The following is a 25960-nucleotide window of genomic DNA, read 5'->3' on the forward strand; positions in this document are numbered from 1 at the left end:
CGAATTGGGCAATGGACAGCTCCTTGAGAGGTGCAGAGACAGAGCAACAAGAGGACATGATATGAAATTAAGTATGGAACTTTATACGAAGAAACACGTTTATAGTATAAGAGTTGTGGATGAATGGAACAGAATGACGGAGGACGTGGTTGATGTAGACAATATACAGAAATTTTAAACTTTATATGATAACAGAGAGTGATCATGAGAAGGGGCCCCACAAGTGTAAAACTCGCTCCCGAACAGCACAGATAGGCAAACAGGTAAATATATACCCATTGATCGTGCTTCCACAAGAGGCCTTCCCCTGGCCGTGCCTCCACAAGAGGCCTTCCCCTGGCCGTGCCTCCACAAGAGGCCTTCCTCTACCCGTGCCTCCCCAAGAGGCCTTCCCCTGGCCGTGCCCCCACAAAGAGGCCTTCCCTTGGCCGTGCCTCCACAAGAAGCGTTCCCCTGGCCGTGCCTCCACAAGAGGCCTTCCCCTGGCCGTGCCTCCACAAGAGGCCTTCCCCTGGCCGTGCCTCTGCAAGAAGCCATCCCTGATCGTACCTCTCCACAAGAGGCTTTCCCTGAACTGAGCTTCCGCCAGAGCCAACCATTCCCATAAAAGATTTCCCCACCACGTCCTGAGGTATTGGCCAACAACACTGATCCTGTGAAGAAACTTAAAGAGATCATTGCCATGATGGCGTCCCAGCTTAGGTGATCTTGCATATGACTATCTTCACAATACACGGGGTGGTGCCCAGTGTGGCAATAGACAGCCAGAACAGACGCCATGAAGTTGAGGGTCTACCAGCTCTATTTGCCTTGCGCTGTGTTGCACGTCATGAACTTGAGTAATGTAGCGAGTGAGGAAATCTTTGCACATATTAGCTCCGAGAGAGGATTGTAAATGTCCTCAGTGGACCCAGGATATCCATGTGGGAGGCTGCCCTCCACCCAGAGGCAGAACCACTTACTATACATCATATTGAAATACGTGTGCAGAACAATAACGAGAGTTTAAATGTCATCTGCCTGCCCACCATGGCCGCACAGTATCATAAACTGTCCTACGCCCATCATGGGTCGCATAATATAAACTATCAGAGGCTTACCATGGGTCGCAGAGTATTATACTGTCCTACGCCCACTATGGGCTCCACGGAACCCTCCAGTGTCCTTGGGTCACCATGGTTCTTACAGTGTCATACACTGTCCTAGGGCCATCATAGGCCACACGGCGTCACCGTGGGCCGCAGGGTAGCATTCATTGTCCAAGGGCCACAGTGGAACGCACACTCATTTCACAGTGGAGCCTATCTACAACCCTACCTCTTAGGTTTTCGTATCATTCTCAAATTTACGAGATAGTAAATACGAGACCCCAGTTCTTGATGATCACTGTATTTCATGAAAAGTCTAGTGGCCATGAACCGACCCCTGTGGCATGCCACTCGTCACAGTCAGCCAGTCCAAGGCTTCGCCATATAACACACGTTACTTTCTTTCGGTGGGCCAGACATAAATCCATGCACATAGTTCGTCCCCTACTCTCATCTCATTTCAATGTAGACAACAGTGACTTAATCGATTGTATCCAGAAAATCTATATATGCGCTGTCAGAGGGGAAATTGAGTCGCGTGTTTAACCCTGGATAATTATAGTAAATTCGTTAGACAATATCTAGAAATATCATAATTTTGCCTCTGACATGAAGATGATGAACGGATAAATAATATATATATATATATATATATATATATATATATATATATATATATATATATATATATATATATATATATATATATATATATATTTTTTTTTTTTTTTTTATACTTTGTCGCTGTCTCCCGCGTTTGCGAGGTAGCGCAAGGAAACAGACGAAAGAAATGGCCCCCCCCCCCATACACATGTACATACACACGTCCACACACGCAAATATACATACCTACACAGCTTTCCATGGTTTACCCCAGACGCTTCACATGCCTTGATTCAATCCACTGACAGCACGTCAACTCCTGTATACCACATCGCTCCAATTCACTCTATTCCTTGCCCTCCTTTCACCCTCCTGCATGTTCAGGCCCCGAGCACTCAAAATCTTTTTCACTCCATCTTTCCACTTCCAATTTGGTCTCCCACTTCTCCTCGTTCCCTCCACCTCTAACACATACATCCTCTTTGTCAATCTTTCCTCACTCATTCTCTCCATGTGACCAAACCATTTCAAAACACCCTCTTCTGCTCTCTCAACTACACTCTTTTTATTACCACACATCTCTCTTACCCCTTCATTACTTACTCTATCAAACCACCTCACACCACATATTGTCCTCAAACATCTCATTTCCTGCACATCCACCCTCCTCCGCACAACTCTATCTATAGCACACGCCTCGCAACCACATGACATTATTGGAACCACTATTCCTTCAAACATACCCATTTTTGCATTCCGAGATAATGTTCCCGACTTCTACACATTCTTCAACACTCCCAGAACTTTCGACCCCTCTCCCACCCTATGATTCACTTCCGCTTCCATGGTTCCATCCGCATCCAAATCCACTCCCAGATATCTAAGACACTTTACTTCCTCCAGTTTTTCTCCATTCAAACTTAATTCCCAATTGACTTGTCCCTCAACCCTACTCTACCTAATAACCTTGCTCTTATTCACATTTACTCTCAGCTTTCTTCTTTCACACACTTTACCAAACTCAGTCACCAGCTTCTGTAGTTTCTCACACGATTCAGCCACCAGCACTGTATCATCATCGAACAACAATTGACTCACTTCCCAAGCTCTTTCATCCACAACAGACTGCATACTTGCCCCTCTTTCCAAAACTCTTGCATTCGCCTCCCTAACAACCCCATCCATAAACAAATTAAACAACCATGGAGTCACCACACACCCCTGCCGCAACCCAACATTCATTGAGAACCAATCACTTTCCTCTCTTCCTACACGTACACATGCCTTACATCCTCGATAAAATCTTTTCACTGCTTCTAACAACTTGCCTCCCACACCATATATTCGTAATACCTTCCACAGAGCATCTCTATCAACTCTATCATATGCCTTCTCCAGATCCATAAATGCTACATACAAATCCATTCGCTTTTCTAAGTATTTCTCACATACATTCTTCAAAGCAAACACCTGATCCACACATCCTATACCACTTCTGAAACCACACTGCTCTTCCCCAATCTGATGCTCTGTACATGCCTTCACCCTCTCAATCAATACCCTCCCATATAATTTACCAGGAATACTCAACAAACTTATACCTCTGTAATTTGAGCACTCACTCTTATCCCCTTTGCCTTTGTACAATGGCACTATGCAAGCATTCCGCCAATCCTCAGGCACCTCACCATGAATCATACATACATTAAATAACCTTACCAACCAGTCAACAATACAGTCACCCCTTTTTTGATAAATTCCACTGCAATACCATCCAAACCCGCTGCCTTGCCGGCTTTCATCTTCCGCAAAGCTTACTACCTCTTCTCTGTTTCCCAAATCATTCTCCCTAACCCTTTCACTTTGCACACCACCTCGACCAAAACACCCTATATCTGCCACTTTATCATCAAACACATTCAACAAACCTTCAAAATACTCACCCCATCTCCTTCTCACATCACCACTACTTGTTATCACCTCCTCATTTGCGCCCTTCACTGAAGTTCCCATTCGTTCCCTTGTCTTGCGCACTTTAATTACCTCCTTCCAAAACATCTTTTTATTCTCCCTAAAATGTAATGATACTGTCTAACCTCAACACTCATTTGCCCTCTTTTTCACCTCTTGGACCTTTCTCTTGACCTCCTGCCTTTTTCTTTTATACATCTCCCAGTCATTTGCATATATATATATATATATATATATATATATATATATATATATATATATATATATATATATATATATATATATATTGTTATCATTTTCTTATTATACTTTGTCGCTGTCTCCCGCGTTAGCGAGGTAGCGCAAGGAAACAGACTAAAGAAAGGCACAACCCACCCACATACACATGTATGTGGATACAAACCCACACACACACATATACATACCTATACATTTCAACGTTTTTATTTTGTTTATTTTACTTTGTCGCTTTCCCCCGCGTTAGCGAGGTAGCGCAAGGAAACAGACGAAAGAATGGCCCAACCCATCCACATACACATGTATATACAAACACGTCCTCACACGCAAATATACATACCTATACATCTCAACGTATACATATACATATACACACAGACATGCAAATATATACACATGTACATAATTCATACTGTCTGCCTTTATTCATTCCCATCGCCATCCCGCCACACATGAAATAACAACCCCCTCCCCCCGCATGTGCGCAAAGTAGTGCTAGGAAAAGACAACAAAGGCCACATTCGTTCATATTTAGTCTCTAGCTGTCATGTAATAATGCACTGCCTATTTGATGTGTGGCCTAACTAGACTTAGGTACAGGCTTTTGTACGTAAACTTTTTGCTAATTAATCCTAACATCCTGTTTGCTTTCTTGGGAGCTTCATTACAATAATGGGAGCATTTGAAGTTATTAGAGACAGCGACTCCAAGATCTCTCCCATTACTATGGATGCCATTTATCTTGTGGTCCATCCTACTTGTAACAGTTGACATTTGTTGACGTTAAATGGCATTTGCCATTTACTAGACCATTCACTGATTTTATCTAGATTCTCTTGTGAGCTTAGCCCATCTTCTTCGTTTGATATGGCATTGCCGATCTTTGAGTCACCTGCAAATTTGGACTCTAAGTAAGAATACTTCCCACGTATTCCCTGCTTGTCGTAGAAGGCGACTAAAAGGGGAGGGAGCGGGGGGCTGGAAAAGAAGGAACAGAGAAGGGGGCCAGGTGAGGATATTCCCTCAATGGCCCAGTCCTCTGTTCTTAACGCTACCTCGCTAACGCGGGAAATGGCGAATAGTTTAAAAAAAAAAAAAAAATAAATGGTGAAAAGTCTAGGCCTAAGTACCTATCCCTTGGGAACTCCACTAGTGACCGGTGACCACGGTGAGGATTCCTCATCCATTACGACTCTCTGCTCCCTATCACGGGGCCAGGCTTCTTTCCAATTCCCTCTGTAACCAGTAATGTCCAAAGAATGGACTTCGTGCATCAATTTAATTTGGGTGGCTTTGTCAAATGCTTACTTGATATCCAGAAATATTTCCTTTATTGCTTTTGTCTTGTCGTGGGTACTGAATGCTTTGTGATGAAGTTCAAGCAGGTTTGTGAGGCATGATATGTGTCATCTAATACTATGATGTGTATTGTTGATCACGCTGTGTTCTTCCAGTTAGGCTACGATTTCATCTCTAATAATCAATGTTGCAGTTATCTCTCCTCTTAACCAATGATTATCCAAAGTGCATTATATTCTTTTGAAAAGTCTGATTGTCGTATGTTAGAATGTGAAGTTTTGTTTATTTGATTATGAATGAATTGATAGTAGGTGTTCTATTATTATTACAATCTATGGGAGGACACGAAACATATAAGAGATTATAGAAATTAATGGGATAAGAGTGAGTGCTCAAATTACAGATGTATAAGTTTGTTGAGTATTCCTGGTAAATTATATGGGAGGGTATTGATTGAGAGGGTGAAGGCATGTACAGAGCATCAGATTCGGGAAGAGCAGTGTGGTTTCAGAAGTGGTAGAGAATGTGTGGATCAGGTGTTTGCTTTGAAGAATGTATGTGAGAAATACTTAGAAAAGCAAATGGATTTGTATGTAGCATTTATGGATCTGGAGAAGGCATATGATAGAGTTGATAGAGATGCTCTGTGGAAGGTATTAAGAATATATGGTGTGGGAGGCAAGTTGTTAGAAGCAGTGAAAAGTTTTTATCGAGGATGTATGGAATGTGTACGTGTAGGAAGAGAGGAAAGTGATTGGTTCTCAGTGAATGTAGGTTTGCGGCAGGGGTGTGTGATGTCTCCATGGTTGTTTAATTTGTTTATGGATGGGGTTGTTAGGGAGGTAAATGCAAGAGTTTTGGAAAGAGGGGCAAGTATGAAGTCTGTTGGGGATGAGAGAGCTTGGGAAGTGAGTCAGTTGTTGTTCGCTGATGATACAGCGCTGGTGGCTGATTCATGTGAGAAACTGCAGAAGCTGGTGACTGAGTTTGGTAAAGTGTGTGAAAGAAGAAAGTTAAGAGTAAATGTGAGGAAGAGCAAGGTTATTAGGTACAGTAGGGTTGAGGGTCAAGTCAATTGGGAGGTAAGTTTGAATGGAGAAAAACTGGAGGAAGTAAAGTGTTTTAGATATCTGGGAGTGGATCTGGCAGCGGATGGAACCATGGAAGCGGAAGTGGATCATAGGGTGGGGGAGGGGGCGAAAATCCTGGGAGCCTTGAAGAATGTGTGGAAGTCCGGAACATTATCTCGGAAAGCAAAAATGGGTATGTTTGAAGGAATAGTGGTTCCAACAATGTTGTATGGTTGCGAGGCGTGGGCTATGGATAGAGTTGTGCGCAGGAGGATGGATGTGCTGGAAATGAGATGTTTGAGGACAGAGTGTGGTGTGAGGTGGTTTGATCGAGTAAGTAACGTAAGGGTAAGAGAGATGTGTGGAAATAAAAAGAGCGTGGTTGAGAGAGCAGAAGAAGGTGTTTTGAAATGGTTTGGGCACATGGAGAGAATGAGTGAGGAAAGATTGACCAAGAGGATATATGTGTCGGAGGTGGAGGGAACGAGGAGAAGTGGGAGACCAAATTGGAGGTGGAAAGATGAAGTGAAAAAGATTTTGTGTGATCGGGGCCTGAACATGCAGGAGGGTGAAAGGAGGGCAAGGAATAGAGTGAATTGGATCGATGTGGTATACCGGGGTTGACGTGCTGTCAGTGGATTGAATCAGGGCATGTGAAGCGTCTGGAGTAAACCATGGAAATCTGTGTAGGTATGTATATTTGCGTGTGTGGACGTATGTATATACATTTGTATGGGGGTGGGTTGGGCCATTTCTTTCGTCTGTTTCCTTGCGCTACCTCGCAAACGCGGGAGACAGCGACAAAGCAAAAAAAAAAAAAAAAAATTAATGGGAAGTACTTGTATACAAAAATAGAAAAAGTATTGGAATATTTTATTTTTCTAGCACTCTCTCTCTCTCTCTCTCTCTCTCTCTCTCTCTCTCTCTCTCTCTCTCTCTCTCTCTCTCTCTCTCTCTCTCTCTCTCTCTCTCTCTCTCTCTCTCTCTCTCTCTCTCTCTCTGTGGTAGGATGTTGCACAACGCTTCTCTGGTAAATGTATCATGATATCTGTATGCATCTTGGTGATTTCGAAGAATTACGTTATAAATTGAGGCCAGTATATTTCCCTTAGAAATGCCAAGTAAAACAGAGGGATATGATTGTATTAGGAATAAACTATGTAATATTATGTTCAGAGAGCACATGTTTATTTTTGTTGATGTAAATATGCTTTTGTAGATCTCTTTTTTTTTAATCCTATGTTTCGTATCTAACCAACGTTGGATGGAAAAGAACATATATACCAAGTGGCGGTACGTTGTCAGATGTTAGCCAGATGGTAAAGAGATCTGTCAAGCCCAAATCTTTCTTTTAGTAGTAGCCACTATTTCACAGCTCTGTCATTAATTAATGGGCCTATGGGCTGATACTACAACCTTAAAGGAAGGGGTAAGGTCATAATATAAACTTTAGAAATTTACGTAGAGATGATATGAGACTAATAAGCGATAATCACCAAGCAATGCGAGGTTTCCCCTTTAGTATATAGGAGTAAGGTCTGCCAGTCTCCAGTCCTGCGTTGCAATTCCATCCTGGAAAGACTTATTGAAAATATGAGTTAATGGTCCGACAATTTCGTGTTTGACATTTCTAATCACTCGTGCACAGAAACGATCAGGACCTGGGCTTTTATTAGTCTTCAACTTATGTATCTGTATGAGCGCTTCTCTGACTGTGATGGTAAATTCTTTAATCTTGTAAATGCTACTTACCAGTCTCAAAATTCGTGTCGTTGCTTTATAGCTTTAAGACAGAACTAAATATCTTGTTCAGGGTTGTTGCTATGCTTTTATCATTTATAGTGGGTTCCTAATCCTCGTTCACCAAGGGTCCTATTCCACGCCTTATATGTTTCTTATTATTGATATATCTATAAAATCTTTTAGAACCTCTTTTGCTTCCTCTTTACGTATAATCTCTTGGCTCCTTTGACAAAGAATTTCACTTCTCTTCTGACTGTGTTATGCTGCAATATTTGGGTCATTGATTTCTTAAGCTTATAGAGTTCACTTATGCACCGTTTAGCTCTTGCAATATCAAAGTAGTACTATTCAGGCTTGTTGGGAATAAATGTGACTTGACTGTGCATACACTGACGCTTAAAACGGGCTCATAGGGGAAAAATTGCGTACGTTTGAAGAAACAGAAATCCCAACAACATTATGTGAATACGAGCCATGTGCTGCAGATAAGGCTGTGTGGAGAAGGGTGGATGTGTTGGAAATGAAAGGTTTGAGGACAATTTGTGCTGTGAGGTGGTTTGATCGAGTAGGTAATGATAGGGCAAGAATGATTTGTGGTAATAAAGAGTGTGGTTGAAGGAGCAGAAGGGTATGTGCTGAAATGGTCTAGACATACAGTGAGAATGATGGGAAAAGTTAACAATGAGGATGTATGTGTCAGAAGTGTTGGAAAAACAAATTGGAGATGGAACGATGGAGTGAAAACGATATCGAGCTATCGGGCCTGAACTTGCAGGAGGGTGAAAGGCGTGCAAGAGATAGAGCTAATTAGAAAGATGTGGTATACTGGAGTCGACGTGCCGTCTATGGACTGAACCAGGGCATGTGAAACGTCTGGGGTAAACCATGGAAAGGACTGTAGGGCCTGGTTGTTGGCTTGGGGCTGTGGTTTCTGCGCATTACACATAGCAGCTACAGAATGGATGTGAAAGGATGTGGCCTTTCTTCTTATATTCCTAGCGCCACCTCGCTAACTCGGAAAACGGCAATATCATTATTGCCATTATTTTACTTAACCGCTGTTTCACACACACACACACACACACACACACACACACGCATATATATATATATATATATATATATATATTTTTTTTTTTTTTTATACTTTGTCGCTGTCTCCCGCGTTTGCGAGGTAGCGCAAGGAAACAGACGAAAGAAATGGCCCAACCCCCCCCCCCCCATACACATGTACATACACACGTCCACACACGCAAATATACATACCTACACAGCTTTCCATGGTTTACCCTAGACGCTTCACATGCCTTGATTCACTCCACTGACAGCACGTCAACCCCTGTATACCACATCGCTCCAATTCACTCTATTCCTTGCCCTCCTTTCACCCTCCTGCATGTTCAGGCCCCGATCACACAAAATCTTTTTCACTCCATCTTTCCACCTCCAATTTGGTCTCCCTCTTCTCCTCGTTCCCTCCACCTCCGACACATATATCCTCTTGGTCAATCTTTCCTCACTCATTCTCTCCATGTGCCCAAACCATTTCAAAACACCCTCTTCTGCTCTCTCAACCACGCTCTTTTTATTTCCACACATCTCTCTTACCCTTACGTTACTTACTCGATCAAACCACCTCACACCACTCATTGTCCTCAAACATCTCATTTCCAGCACATCCATCCTCCTGCGCACAACTCTATCCATAGCCCACGCCTCGCAACCATACAACATTGTTGGAACCACTATTCCTTCAAACATACCCATTTTTGCTTTCCGCAAGGAAACAGACGAAAGAATGGCCCAACCCAGCCACATACACATGTATATACATACACGTCCACACACGCACATATACATGTTTATACATCTCAAAGTATACATATGTATACACACACAGACATATACATATATACACATGCACATAATTCATACTGTCTGATACTGTCTGCCCTTATTCATATCCATTGCCACACCGCCACACATGAAATGAGAACCCCCTCCCCTGCATGTGCGCGAGGTAGCACTAGGAAAATACAACAAAGGCCACATTCATTCACACTCAATCTCTAGCTGTCATGTATAATGCACCGAAACCACAGCTTCCTTTCCACATCCAGGCCCCACAAAACTTTCCATAGTTTCCCCCAGACGCTTCACATGTCCTGGTTCAATCCATTGACAGCACGTCGACCCCGGTATATCACATCGTTCCAATTCACTTTATTCCTTGCATGCCTTTCACCCTCTTGCATGTTCAGGCCCCGATCACTCAAAATCTTTTTCACCACATCTTTCCACCTCCAATTTGGTCTCCCACTTCTCGTTCCCTCCACCTCTTACACATATATCCTCTTTGTCAATATTTCTTCACTCATTCTCTCCATGTGACCAAACCATTTCAAAACACCCTCTTCTGCTCTCTCAACCACACTCTTTTTATTACCACACATCTCTCTTACCCTATTATTACTTACTCGGTCAAACCGCCTCACACCACATATTGTCCTCACACATCTCATTTCCTGCACATCCACCCTCCTCCGCACAACTCTATCTATAGCCCACACCTCACAAGTATATAGCATTGTTGCAGACACTATTCCTTCAAATATACCCATTTTTGCTTTCCGAGATAATGTTCTCGACTTCCACACATTTTTCAACGCTCCAGAACTTTCGCCCCCTCCCCCACCCTATGACTCACTTCATCTTCCATGTTTCCATCTGCTAGCAAATCCACTCCCAGATATCTAAAACACTTCACTTCCTCCAGTTTTTCTCCATTCAAACTTACCTCCCAATTGACTTGTCCTTTAACCCTACTGTACCTAATAACCTTGCTCTTATTCACATTTACTCTCAGCTTTCTTCTTTCACACACTTTACCAAACTCAGTCACCAGCTTCTGCAGTTTCTCACCCGAATCAGCCACCAGCGCTGTATCGTTAGCGAACAACAACTGACTCACTTCCCAAGCTCTCTCATCCACAACAGACTGCATACCTGCCCCTCTCTCCAAAACTCTTGCATTCACCTCCCTAACAACCCCATCCATAAACAAATTAAACAGCCATGAAGACATCACGCATCCCTGCCGCAAAGTGACATTCACTGAGAACCAATCACTTTCCTCTCTTCCTACTCGTACACAAGCCTTACATCCTCGATAAAATCTTTTCACTGCTTTTAACAACTTGCCTCCCACACCATATATTCTTAATACCTTCCACAGAGCATCACTATCAACTCTCTCATATGCCTTCTCCAGATCCGTAAATGCTACATACAAATCCATTTGCTTTTCTAAGTATTTCTCACATACATTCTTCAAAGCAAACACCTGATCCACACACCCTCTACCACTTCTGAAACTACAATGATCTTCCTCAATCTGATGCTCTGTACATGCCTTTCACCATCTCAATCAATACCCTCCCATATAATTTCCCATGAATACTCAACAAACTTATACCTCTGTAATCTGAGCACACACCTTTGTCCCCTTTGCCTTTGTACAGTGGCACTTTGCAAGCATTCCACCAATCCTCAGGCACCTCATCATGAGACATCCCTACCAACTAGTCAACAACTCAGTTACCCCCTTTTTTGATGAATTCCACTGTAATACCATTCAAACCCGCTGCCTTGCCGGCTTCCATCTTCCGCAAAGATATTACTACCTCCTATTTGTTTACCAAATCATTCTCCATAACCCTCTTGCTTTGCACACTACCTCGACCAAAACACCGTATATCTGCCACTCTATCATCAAAGACATTCAACAAACCTTCAAAATACTCACTCCATCTCCTTCTCACATCTAGCGCCAAAAAACGCTGAGTTGGTAATTCTGATTAATTTCCACACTGATCAAGCTTGTGTGAGTATTGAATAAGCGGCAGTAAAGATAATAATGGCCATTTTGAGGTCATCCCTACCAACTGAAAGACTTTAATGCGAAGGAAACCATAAACCTCAGAAATCAAACAGTTGTATACGATAACAGCACCTCCATATGCTTGTGAAGTTTCTGCTGTGAATACTGAAATTACTGAAACACACACACCACAATTTGATGGTACAGTTTAACTCAAGCGCGGTCAAGAAGTCATAGTTCTCATGAACAGGGTTTGTGAGTTGAGACTGACTTTTATGCTTTGGTTTAATAATTTCAGTGTGCAACTGAGAGCACACTACCACTGTTCTTAGCTGTGCATATGGTCAGGAAAGTGGAGGACATGGGCTTGGCATATAAATTCATGTATGCCTTTTCCCATTGGTCAGAATATGGTGACATATCAAAACTTCCCTCCTCACTTTACTTACTGAACATCTTTCCATGCTTTTAAGATGAACCAACAGCACTACACATATTTGTCATTTCCAGCGTCAGCGAGGCAGCGTCAAGAACAGATGACTGAGCCTTATAGGGAAAAATCTTCACTTGGCCTCCTTCTCTGTTCCTTCTTTTGGATAGTAAAACACGGGGGGAGGATTTTCAACCCCCACTACCACACCTTCCAGCCGTCTTCTACGACATACAGGGAATATGAGGGTTGTATTGTATTAATTCAAGCTCTGCCTGAGAAAATGAGCGTAGAAATAAGCGTTTTGGAAATAATCGCCAAAGATTTGGTTTATCATTAAGGACAGATATTAAGATCGGGCCCTCTACACTGTAGGTACAAAAAAGTACATCCAGTAGGAGGGGATAACACTGCAAACAATATCTAAATTTACCATAGAGCAAGAGGGTACGACACCTGAGTATTGACTGTTATACATGACAATGTCTCAGTAATGTGGTCGGAAGCAAAGTAGAACAACGTTTGTGCAAACACGAGAGAGCCAAGCTTTGTATCTGAGGTGTTGTGGTCGCTCACGACAGCGAGGATATCAACAGGAGGCCGGAGATCATAGTAAGGTTCTGTGGGATCGTGAAACTTTCCGTGTCTTTCAGATTTTTCTCCAATTGCTCTGGAGGTGACTCATCTGCCTAAAAGATACGGATAGTGGTAAAGTAAGTCATCCCAGACACCAACACAGGATCGCGAGGCCCCATGACGAATGGCCGAGCCTCTGAAAGCTGACATAGAGGGATCAAAATTCCTAGTTATCAAGTTCAACAGTGGCTCGTCTGTTACGGGAGCTGTGGTGTTAACGTGATCCATGACAAGATAACTTTCATAGCAGTGATGTTGCTGGAAATCTTAAACAAAAAAAAACTGTGTTAACATATAATCATCTAAGAAAGTCAGGAGAGCTTGAACAATTTTCTTTACAAGATTAATGTAAGAAGAAATGGGACGTGACAGGAGGCAGAAGCTTCGGTCAGCCATCAACAGTAGTGGAAATATCATTCTACACTGAACCTTCATCAGTATGGAAGTAGAATGGATCACAGCTCCACAGGCGGGTGGAAAGAATAGAAGTTCACGCTGGTAGCGCGTGTCAGTTGCAGTTTTTGTACCAACACAAACCACAAGTCATCAGATATAGAGATGAAAACGTGTCATCAGAGCTGCTTCTATTCATATCTCACAGCCGCAAGGAAATCAATAAAAAAATATTACCTCTGGACCTCCATTGAGAAAAATAAGCTCTTTGTACTCGAGATGGACTCCATAGTGAATGATAAAGAGGCGGCCCAATGAAAATAGGTAATTAAAGAAGGGAGACTACGAATAGGCTGAGGTCCAGAACCTTGTGATGAAACAGCACTGTACAGTGTGTGTGTGTGTGTGTGTGTGTGTGTGTGTGTGTGTGTGTGATGAAGAACGCATAATGGGTCCTGGTACTCCTGGGTCACGGTGACACAGATCAGCTGGAGAGGTGTAATAAGGACGTCTAGATCACACTGGTAAGAGAAAAGGTACGGCTTACAGAGGATGATGCTGCTCATTGACCGCTCACGTTCCCAGGCTGAGCCGCTACACGTGCCAGCAGCAAGTGAGTTCGTCCGGACCTAAGTCTCTCCTCGCCTGGGATAGCTCACCATCCCGTACCTAGGTGTCTCCTCGTGTAAGACTTAGGATAATGATCAACGTTCCTGCAGAAGCTACGGACATGGACGGTGTCTCAGAAGCATCGACCTCACCAACAGCCCCGGTCAGAATGCCTCCTCCGTCTCCACTATAATGCTTACCATATCTGCAGTGTAATAGATTCTGGAGCGCTGACTTTTCCAAAGCGCACCTTATGTCAGTCGACAGAAGGACCAAAGATTGTGGAATATTCATGTGGTCTTGGGTTATTTTGCGATTTATGGTTCTCATAAAAGGAAAAAGCAGACTCCGGTCGTGTCAAGATCCCTCTGAAACGATTCCTGAGCCGCCTTAACGAGGAACTCAAGTCGACTTTGTTCCTGCCCAAGAGAATTCCTGATTACCCTCATTGAAATTCTCTTGACCTTGATTGTACCCACTGAAGATGATCCTCAGTCCAGAATAGCTCTCTTAGGCCAATCTAACAGTAATCGTGAAGAGGTTGACAATGTTCCCGATCCTTCTGACTTCCTTACCTGTCATGACGTCCTGTACTTTCCTCGTCACTGTCCTATGGACAGCGACGAATACCTGTAAAAGGGAGACATGATTCCCTAACAGCTCAGATTAAGAGCTACCTCAGAAATATACCAGTCGGGATTAACTTTACAGGCTAGATAAACATGATGGGTGTTAACTCTGTTTGCCCTACGAATCAGAACAGAGGCAGGCAAGGTGCTACCTACAGAAGCAGCCAGGGTTCTACCTACAGAGAGGCATCTTTCACGTTATCCTTCCACCTCCTCCTCCACTTCTGACATGCACATCCTCTATAGCCTGTCCATAAGCATGAACAGACCTTATCAGCAAACAATTTTCAATTCTCTAATACATACTTCTCTTACGACCAACCCTCTCTTATCCTATAACTTCTTATTTGATTAATCTCTTCATATTGTCCTTAAACATTTGACTTCCAGTACATCCAACCTCAACCGTACTTTTTTCAAACAATTTAGCGACTACTATGCCATCAAACATATTCATCTTTGCCCTCACAGACCTTTTCTTCCACACACCCTTAAATGCGTCAAGAGTCCAGCCCTCTCACCCATCCTGTGGCTTACTTTAGGTCCCATGGTTCCCTCGCTGCCATATCCACTCCAAGGTATCTATATCACTCCACTTCCTCTAGATTCTCTCTAGTCACACTCACACTTTAACCAATATGTCATTCTTCAGTATTAAACTTAATAGCCATCTTTTTATTCATATTAACTGTCAATGTTTTTCTTTCACCCACTCTGAAACTCTGATACTAGTTTCTGCATTTTCTCGCATGAATCTACCACTAGAGCCGTGTCATCAGCAAACAGCAACCGGCTAACTCCCAGGCTCCTCCATCCTTAACAAACTACAGAGCTGCTCCTCACTCCTAGATCCTTGTATGTCCTCACCACCCCATCCGTAAACAGATAAAACCTCAATGTTGCTATCACATATCCCTTCCACAGACCCACCTTCACCTGGAACCACTCGCTATCTTACTCTCCTGATGAAGAATATTCACTGCTTGTAATGGCTTTCCTCCCACACCATACAGTCATAACACCTTTCCACAAAACATCTCTACCAACCACATCATACGCTGTCTCCAGATCCATAATCAACACATATGTACGAAATCTTTGTTTCTCTAAGTATTTCTCACATTCTTCAAAGCAGACACCTGGTCTACACATCCCCTACCACATCTAAAATCATATTGTTACTCCCCAGTCTGATTCTCGGCGCATGTCACCACCTTCCCAATCACCATATTCCTATACAGCTTTCCGGATACACTTAGCAAAGATTTACTCCTGTATTTCGAGCATTTAGTTTTGTCCCCTTGCCTTCAATACAGTGGTATCATGCAGACATTCCACCAGTCCTCACGTATCTCACTTTGAACCATAGATATAATGAGTGTCCTAACCAATCAACAATCGATAACATTGTCATCCTCTTTCTTGATTGCTGATGACACGGCTCTGGTGGCAGGCTCAAGTGAGAAACTGCAGAAGCTGGTGTCTGAGTTTGGAAGCATCTGTGAAGGGAGAAAGTTTATAGTTGATTACAATAAAAGTAAGGTTTAAAGCTTAGGAGGGGAAAGAGAGAGAAAGAGAGAGACACACACACACACAAATGTTGGGTGGAGTGTGAGTTTGAATGGAGAGATACCGGAGGAAGAAAAAGTATTTCAAATGACTGGGAGTGGGCATGGCGGCGAACGGAACCATGGAAGCAGAAGTTGGCCATAAAATGGTTTAGGGGACTAAAGTCCTGGGTGCAATGTGAAGTTTGTGGAAATAGAGGGCAAAGATGGGTATAATTTATGGTGTAATAATTCCAGCGGTGTTGTATGGATGAAAGATGTTGGCCCATAAGTACGGAAGATTGTGAATGTGTTGGATATGAAATGCTTAAAGTCAATATATAATGTGGGAAGGTTGACTGAACAAGAAATGATACGATAAGAGAGAAATGTGATAGTAAGATGAAAATGGTTGAAAGAGCTTGAGGAGGGTTTGGTGAAATGGTTTGAGCATAAAGAGATGATGAATGAAAAGGGGCTGCCAGAGAGGATATACATGTTAAAAGTGAAAGGGAACAAGCAGAAAGTGGAGACCAGTTTGGAAAAGGAAGAATGGAAGGAAGGGCTTATTGGTCATACGCTCTCCTTATATTCTAAGTCTTGACAATATGTAGAAGTCTTGATTATATAAAGGAATATAAATTATTTCAAACAGCAACATACCAATTGGTCCTTCCGGGGCTATTTGTGATCGTGGAAGATAACAGAAACTCACAGATTAGTGTGGTCAAAGTTTAGAAGGTATAGATGAGTCAAATTGCCAGCGTGGCTAAGGAAGTGCACATATCGTAAGTCGTAGACTTGGAGAGAAATACTCATCAAATCTATTCTTAATAAACGTATCTCTGTTACTACTGTCAACCATTCTAGTTGGTAGATTGTTCCAATGATGACGATCTTGTCGAAGAAAATGTACTTGGCCTCTTTCCAAGTAAAACGATTGCCCAAGAGTTTGTATCCATTACCACAAGTGGGATCACACGAAGCAAGTCTTAAGTAGCTTGATATATCAAGATTGTCAAAGCCTTTGATAATTCTCAATGCTTGTATGAAGTCAACACTTAACTTATTTTTTAACAGAAATAGATTCGTCATTCAATTTACTCAAGTAGGATTTGTTTCTCAGTCTGGGAATTCTTGGTAGCTTGGTGATATACTCTCTCCATTCTGTCTGTCCATTTTTTTCTTTGTTTCAGGTTAGGGTGACCAAAATGGAACACACTATTCAAGATGGGGACACACCAGTGAATTGCAGAGAATCAGGATCTTTTCCCTGGACTTAAGATTCGAAGGCCCTACCTACTTGTGCATGTGCTTTTCACTGCTGTGCACTGCTTAATGTGGCTTTTAAATCACCAGATATCATCATTACGCCTAAGTCTTCTTCCTAACTTCAAAAAATCCATACTATAGCTTGCCTTTTCGTTTTTGCTACTTATGTGTAAAACTTTGCACTATCAATATCAAAATCTATTTTCCACCTTCGAGCCCAATCCATCAGTCTGTTTATGTCAGTTTGAAGCAACGGACGTTCATATTCATTTACAGAAATATTTCCCAGCTTTGTATCATCAGCGAATTTTGATATCTTGCGATGCATTTCATTCTCATTAATATATATATGAGAATGAGAAACAGTCCCAAGAGAGATCCTTGCGGTACTCCACTTGTTACGTCTAATCATTAATCACAACTCTTTGTTTAATGGAAGTCAGCCAATTTTCTCTCCAGCGAAATATAAACCCACCAGTGCACTTGACTTACTAACTGCTAGTAACTTTAGATGCGGAACCTTATCGAATGTTCAAGTAAAATCTACGTCGATGAAATAGATTGCTTATTTTCGTGATAGGTTTTGATCATATGAAAGAAATCAGTCAGATTTGTCAAACAATTTCGTCGAAAACCCTGCTGAAAATTGTCCATTAAGTGTTGGTACTCTAAATTATTTTCTAATTTATTTTAAATGATGGTTTAATAAGTTTTATAACTACAGACGTTAAGTGAATTGCACAATAATTTCATGGCGGTGACTTGTTACCCTTATTTGAACATCGGTGTTACAGTGACAAACTTCCATTCACCTGGAACTTTTCCCGTAGCAAGTGACTGACTGAAAAGTGACTGACTGAAAAGTGACTGACTGAAAAGGGTGTCAAGGTCTGAACTATCACACCGTTTACCTGTTTCTTTGTCCTCACATAAAACTTATCAGAGTATACTGTTTTATTGACTTTTGATCCGTTTATCATTTTGCTCAAGTGTAGCCTTTTCCTCCTCAAAGGACATCTTACACCTTGGATCATCGTCGCCACAATGTTTTCCAAGTTTCCCTCCACCCTCGTATCCTAGTGGTTAACCTAGCCATAGATCCTTAAGATCCTTCGCTCTAGCATATTTCATCATATCACTTTGTGCTCCTATTGTCGTTTTTTATATCATCTCTTTCAAATTCTTCCAAATGATTAGGTACATGAAAATCATTAGGTTCCAAATGATTAGGTACATGAAACTGTATTTCAGTCCCCCTACATCCATCATTTCAGTCGCCCTACATCCATCATTTCAGTCCCACTACATCCATCATTTATGTCCTACTACATCCATCATTTCAGTCCCCCAACATCTATCATTTCAGTCCAACTACATCTATCATTTCAGTCCAACTACATCCATCATTTATGTCCTACTACATCCATCATTTCAGTCCTCCTACATCCATCATTTCAGTCCCCCTACATCCATCATTTCAGTCCCCCTACATCCATCATTTCAGTCCCCCTACATCCATCATTTCAGTCCCCCTGCATCCATCATTTCAGTCCCCTTACATCCATCATTTCAGTCCCCCTATATCCATCATTTCAGTCCCCCTGCATCCGTCATTTCAGTCCCCTTACATCCATCATTTCAGTCCCCCTACATCCATCATTTCAGTCCCCCTACATCCATCATTTCAGTCCCACTACATCCATCATTTCAGTCCCCCTACATCCATCATTTCAGTCCCACTACATCCATCATTTATGTCCTACTACATCCATCATTTCAGTCCACCAACATCCATCATTTCAGTCCCCCTACATCCATCATTTCAGTCCCCCTACATCCATCATTTATCTTCGCATCAGACATTTCAACTTCAGCAAGCCCGACGTGTACAGTTAACCACGGCTAAATTAGGAATTGTACATCCTCCCCTTTTTTTTTTTTTTTTTTTAATTTTCCAAAAGAAGGAACAGAGAAGGGGGCCAGGTGAGGATATTCCCTCAGAGGCCCAGTCCTCTGTTCTTAACGCTACCTTGCTAATGCGGGAAATGGCGAATAGTTTGAAAGAAAGAAAGAACAAAAGTTGAAGATTAACCTTACAGGTGGAGGTTAGCCCTACTAGTGAGAATTAGCTCTATTGGTAAGGATTAATCCTACTGGTGAGGATTAATCCTACCGCTGAGGATTAGCCCTAATGGCAAGGATTAGACATACTGGTGAGGATTAGCCCTACTAATAAGGATCAGATTTCTGGTGAGGATTATCTCTACTGGTGATTATTCCAACTGACAAGAATTACCCTCAATGGATAAGGATTAGTCTTCTTGTTCAGGATTTGCCTTACGGTAAGGATTAACCCCACTGGTGAGGATTAGTGAAGATTAGATCTTTTGGTCAGGATTAGCCCTTCTGATGATTATCATTACTGATAACGATTAGCCCCACTGGTGAGGATTAGTCCGACCAGTGAGGATTAACCCTGCTTAGTAAGGATTAGCCCCACTGGTGAGGATTGGTTCGACCAGTGAGGATTAACCCTGCTTAGTAAGGATTAGCCCCACATGGTGAGGATTGGTCCGACCAGTGAGGATTAACCCTGCTTAGTAAGGATTAGCCCCACTGGTGAGGATTGGTTCGACCAGTGAGGATTAACCCTGCTTAGTAAGGATTAGCCCCACATGGTGAGGATTGGTTCGACCAGTGAGGATTAACCCTGCTTAGTAAGGATTAGCCCCACTGGTGAGGATTAGCCCAACTAGTGAGGATTAACCTTTTTGGTTGGGATTAACCCTACCACTGAGGGTTAGGGATTTTAATGAGGACTATCCCTAGTGGGAAGGATTAGCCTTACTAATAAGGACTCGCCCTCCTAGTAAGGATTAATCCCACTGTTGAGGATTAACACTATTGATAAGGATTAGCGTACTGGTAGGATTTAGCCTTACTAGAAAAAGTTTGCCCCAACGGTGGGGATTAACCGTACTGGTAAGGATTAACCATACTAGTGAGGATTAACTCTACTAGTGAGGATTAACCCTACTAGTGAGGATTAACCCTACGGGTGAGGATTAACCCTACTAGTGAGGATTAACCCTACTAGTGAGGATTAACCCTACTATTGAGGATTAACTCTACTAGTGAGGATTAACCCTACTAGTGAGGATTAACCCTACTAGTGAGGATTAACTCTACTAGTGAGGATTAACCCTACTAGTGAGGATTAACTCTACTAGTGAGGATTAACCCTACTAGTGAGGATTAACTCTACTAGTGAGGATTAACCCTACTAGTGAGGATTAACTCTACTAGTGAGGATTAACCCTACTAGTGAGGATTAACCCTACTAGTGAGGATTAACCCTACTAGTGAGGATTAACCCTACTAGTGAGGATTAACCCTACTAGTGAGGATTAACCCTACTAGTGAGGATTAACCCTACTAGTGAGGATTAACCCTACTAGTGAGGATTAACCCTACTAGTGAGGATTAACCCTACTAGTGAGGATTAACCCTACTAGTGAGGATTAACCCTACTAGTGAGGATTAACCCTACTAGTGAGGATTAACCCTACTAGTGAGGATTAACCCTACTAGTGAGGATTAACCCTACTAGTGAGGATTAACTCTACTAGTGAGGATTAACCCTACTAGTGAGGATTAACCCTACTAGTGAGGATTAACCCTACTAGTGAGGATTAACCCTACTAGTGAGGATTAACCCTACTAGTGAGGATTAACTCTACTAGTGAGGATTAACTCTACTAGTGAGGATTAACCCTACTAGTGAGGATTAACCCTACTAGTGAGGATTAACCCTACTAGTGAGGATTAACCCTACTAGTGAGGATTAACCCTACTAGTGAGGATTAACCCTACTAGTGAGGATTAACCCTACTAGTGAGGATTAACCCTACTAGTGAGGATTAACCCTAGCGATAAGACTTAGCGTGCGAGTAAGGATTAGCCATACTGGTTGGGATTAGCTCTAACGGTAAGTATTAACCATACTGGTAAGTATTAACCATACTGGTAAGTATTAACCATACTGGTTAGTATTAACCATACTGGTAAGTATTAACCATACTGGTTAGTATTAACCATACTGGTTAGTATTAACCATACTGGTAAGTATTAACCATACTGGTAAGTATTAACCATACTGGTAAGTATTAACCATACTGGTAAGTATTAACCATACTGGTAAGTATTAACCATACTGGTTAGTATTAACCATACTGGTTAACCATACTGGTAAGTATTAACCATACTGGTAAGTATTAACCATACTGGTAAGTATTAACCATACTGGTAAGTATTAACCATACTGGTAAGTATTAACCATACTGGTAAGTATTAACCATACTGGTAAGTATTAACCATACTGGTAAGTATTAACCATACTGGTAAGTATTAACCATACTGGTAAGTATTAACCATACTGGTAAGTATTAACCATACTGGTAAGTATTAACCATACTGGTAAGTATTAACCATACTGGTAAGTATTAACCATACTGGTAAGTATTAACCATACTGGTAAGTATTAACCATACTGGTAAGTATTAACCATACTGGTAAGTATTAACCATACTGGTAAGTATTAACCATACTGGTAAGTATTAACCATACTGGTTAACCATACTGGTAAGTATTAACCATACTGGTAAGTATTAACCATACTGGTAAGTATTAACCATACTGGTAAGTATTAACCATACTGGTAAGTATTAACCATACTGGTAAGTATTAACCATACTGGTAAGTATTAACCATACTGGTAAGTATTAACCATACTGGTAAGTATTAACCATACTGGTAAGTATTAACCATACTGGTAAGTATTAACCATACTGGTAAGTATTAACCATACTGGTAAGTATTAACCATACTGGTAAGTATTAACCATACTGGTAAGTATTAACCATACTGGTAAGTATTAACCATACTGGTAAGTATTAACCATACTGGTAAGTATTAACCATACTGGGTAGTATTAACCATACTGGTAAGTATTAACCATACTGGTAAGTATTAACCATACTGGTAAGTATTAACCATACTGGTAATATTAACCATACTGGTAAGTATTAACCATACTGGGAAGAATCAGCCCTACTGACAAGGATTAGCGTAGTGGAAAGATTTAGCTTTACTGGTAAGGATTGGCCCTACCGGTAAGGATTAGTCCTGCTGGTAAGGATTAGCCTTACTGGTAGATATTATCCCTGCTACTAAGGATGTCCACGATTGGTAAGGATTAGCCCTAGTGTTAAGGTTGGGTAAGGATTAGTTCTACTGGTAAAGCTTATCCATATCTATAAGCATTAGCTCTACTTGTAGGTATTAGCCCTACTGGTAGGTATTAGCCCTACTGATACGTATTATCCCTACTGGTAGGTATTAGACCTACTGGTAGGTATTAGCCCTACTGGTTGGTATTAGCCCTACTGATACGTATTATCCCTACTGGTAGGTATTAGACCTACTGGTAGGTATTAGCCCTACTGGTAGGTAATAGCCCTACTGGTAGGTATTAGCCCTACTGGTAGGTATTAGCCCTACTGGTAGGTATTAGCCCTACTGGTAGGTAATAGCCCTACTGGTAGGTATTAGCCCTACTGGTAGGTATTAGCCCTACTGGTTGGTATTAGCCCTACTGGTAGGTATTAGCCCTACTGGTAGGTATTAGCCCTACTGGTAGGTATTATCCCTACTGGTAGGTATTAGCCCTACTGGTAGGTATTAGCCCTACTGGCAGGTATTAGCCCTACTGATACGTATTAGCCCTACTGGTTGGTATTAGCCCTACTGGTAGGTATTAGCCCTACTGGTAGGTATTAGTCTTACTGGTGTGGTTTAGCCGCCCACCGCTTGGTCTGAGGGGCGCGGAGGGATGGGGTTTCCTGTTTACTTGGACCTGTGTCTGAGCGGACCCGCAACCGCTGGTTGATACTGCGGTGTTCCCGCGTACCGTCATTTCCTGCGTTGGTTTCCCCTTAACATTGTGTTGTGTTGAGGTAACCTGGCTATGTCTCTGTCTTACATATGCATAACAGTCTCGTCCAGAACTGTGGTCAAGCGGTCTCTCCTATCATGCTCAGATGGAGGCCGCCTCTTCCACAAGGGCGTCTAGAGTCACTACATAGATCGACATATAGCACTTTTCTTCCCTCCTTCTGAGAGGCTCAGCTCGACTACCAATGATTCTACTCAGAGTACGTGAATCTACATCATCATATATCAATAGCACCTCTGACACAACTCGCTTTCTACGGCTTTCTCTGAACTTATTGGTGAGAATCGTCTACGTGCCGAGAATCTCCTCTGATCTGTCTGTGCGCTGAACTCCGTTTCCCCAAAAGTGTCGGGTGACAATGTCATCAAATGCACCTATAACGTTGTCCTCCTTGCATAGAAATCCCAGTCTTGATGTCCTCCATTATTTAAAAGCAGACCAACAGTAAGATCGGTCTGTCTTACGTATAATGAAAACGCTAGGTCTATTTCCTCAACCAGAATTCCTACATTAGGCTCACATGTCTTCCTAGTTGGTTGAGAGGAACTTCAGTCCCCTTTTATTGGCTCTAGAATCACCATCATTATCTCCATGCTCTCTACTGTCCAGTTACTACTTCCCTGCCGAGGGTGCTGATGTCGCCATATTGTTTAAGCAGGTTTTGGACGGGATGATGCGGGAGATGGCTGGAATGGCTTTAGAGTGAGGAGTAAGTCTGTACGCTGGAGACTCATGGAAGGTGAATCAACTACTGTTTGCAGAGGCATAGCTCTGTTGGCAGACTCCACAGAGAAAATCCAGAGAGAAACTACAGAAACTGGTGACAGAGTTTGGGGAAAGTGTGTCAAAAGAGAAAGTTGGGAGAATATGAGGATGAAGTGCATCTGAGGGTGGGAGGGGGGGGGGGGGGCAATGGTCCTGGGTACACAGAGGAACATGTCGAAGGAGCGACCAGCGTCTGTTAGGACAGAGATGGATGTGTGTGAAGGTAATAAGTCCAGAGAGTGTTGTATGGATGTGGGTCTTGGGTCTAGAACGCAAAAGAAAGGGAAAGAATGGACATGTAAGACATGAAATGACTGATGACAACACGTGGTAATGAGGGGAGTTGATCGTGTAAGAAATGACACTGTGTGTGAGGTATAACAGTCAGCAGAGTCTGGTTGAGAGGGCCCACCATAGCGTGCTGAAATGGTTCGCACTGATGGAGACGATGAAAGAAGAAAAACTGACTAAAAGGATCTACGTGTACAAGGGGGAGAAGAAAATCGAGATGGAAGGAGGGTGTGAAAGAGACTCTGAGGCACTCGGGAGGTGAGAGGTGTGCACGGAAGAGAATTAATTAGACTGATGTGGTATATGGAGGGCGACGAGCTGTCATGAGGCTGGGACAGGATATAGGGAGCGGTTTAGGCAAACCATAGTATAGTCTCTGGGACCTGGATCTGGATGGCAGCTAGGGAGTGAATATGGCAAATGGGGCAGTTGTTCTTATTTTACTTACCCTACCTTGCTGAGGTGGGAACAACAATTATGTATACAAAAAGTATTGTTGTTATAATAATAATAATAATAATAATAATAATAATAATAATAATAATAATAATACTAATAATAATAGCATTATCATGATTATTACCATTATTATTATTATCATTATTCTTTCTTTTCTTTCATACTATTCGCCATTTCCCGCATTAGCGAGGTAGCGTTGAGAACAGAGGACTGGGCCCTTGAGGGAATATCCTCACCTGGGCCCCTTCTCTGTTCCCTCTTTTGGAAAATTAAAAAAAAAAAAAAAAGTGAGAGGGGAGGATTTCCAGCCCCCCGCTCCCTCCCCTTTTAGTCGCCTTCTACGACACGCAGGGTATACGTGGGAAGTATTCTTTCTCCCCTATCCCCAGGGATATTATTATTATTATTATTATTATTAATATTATTATTATTATATTATTATTATTATTATTATTATTATTATTATCATTATTTTTTTATTTTCTTATTATTATTATTATATTCTATTATTATTCTGTGTCGCTGTCTCCCGCGTTTGCGAGGCAGCGCAAGGAAATAGTCAAAAAAATGGCCTAACCCACCCACATACACATGTATATACATAAATGCCCAGATACGCACTTGTACATACCTATACATTTCAACGTATACATACATATACATACACAGACATATACATATATACACTTGTACATATTCATACATGCTGCCTTCATCCATCTCGTCGCCAACGCGCCACACATAAAATGGTACCCCATCCCCCCGCGCGCGCGCGAGGTAACGCTAGGAAAAGACAACAAAGGCCACATTCGTTCACATTCAGTTTCTAGTTGTTATGTGTAATGCACCGAAATCACAGCTCCTTTTCCACATCCAGGCCCCACAAAACTTTCCATGGTTACCCCCAGACGCTTCACATGCCCTGGCTCAATCCACTGACAGCACGTCGACCCCGGTATATCACATCGCTCTAATTCACTCTATTCCTTGCACGCCTTTCATACTCTTGCATGTTCAGGCCCCGA

Source organism: Panulirus ornatus, chromosome 35, assembly GCF_036320965.1.
Source record: "Panulirus ornatus isolate Po-2019 chromosome 35, ASM3632096v1, whole genome shotgun sequence".
Classification (NCBI taxonomy): Eukaryota; Metazoa; Arthropoda; class Malacostraca; order Decapoda; family Palinuridae; genus Panulirus; species Panulirus ornatus.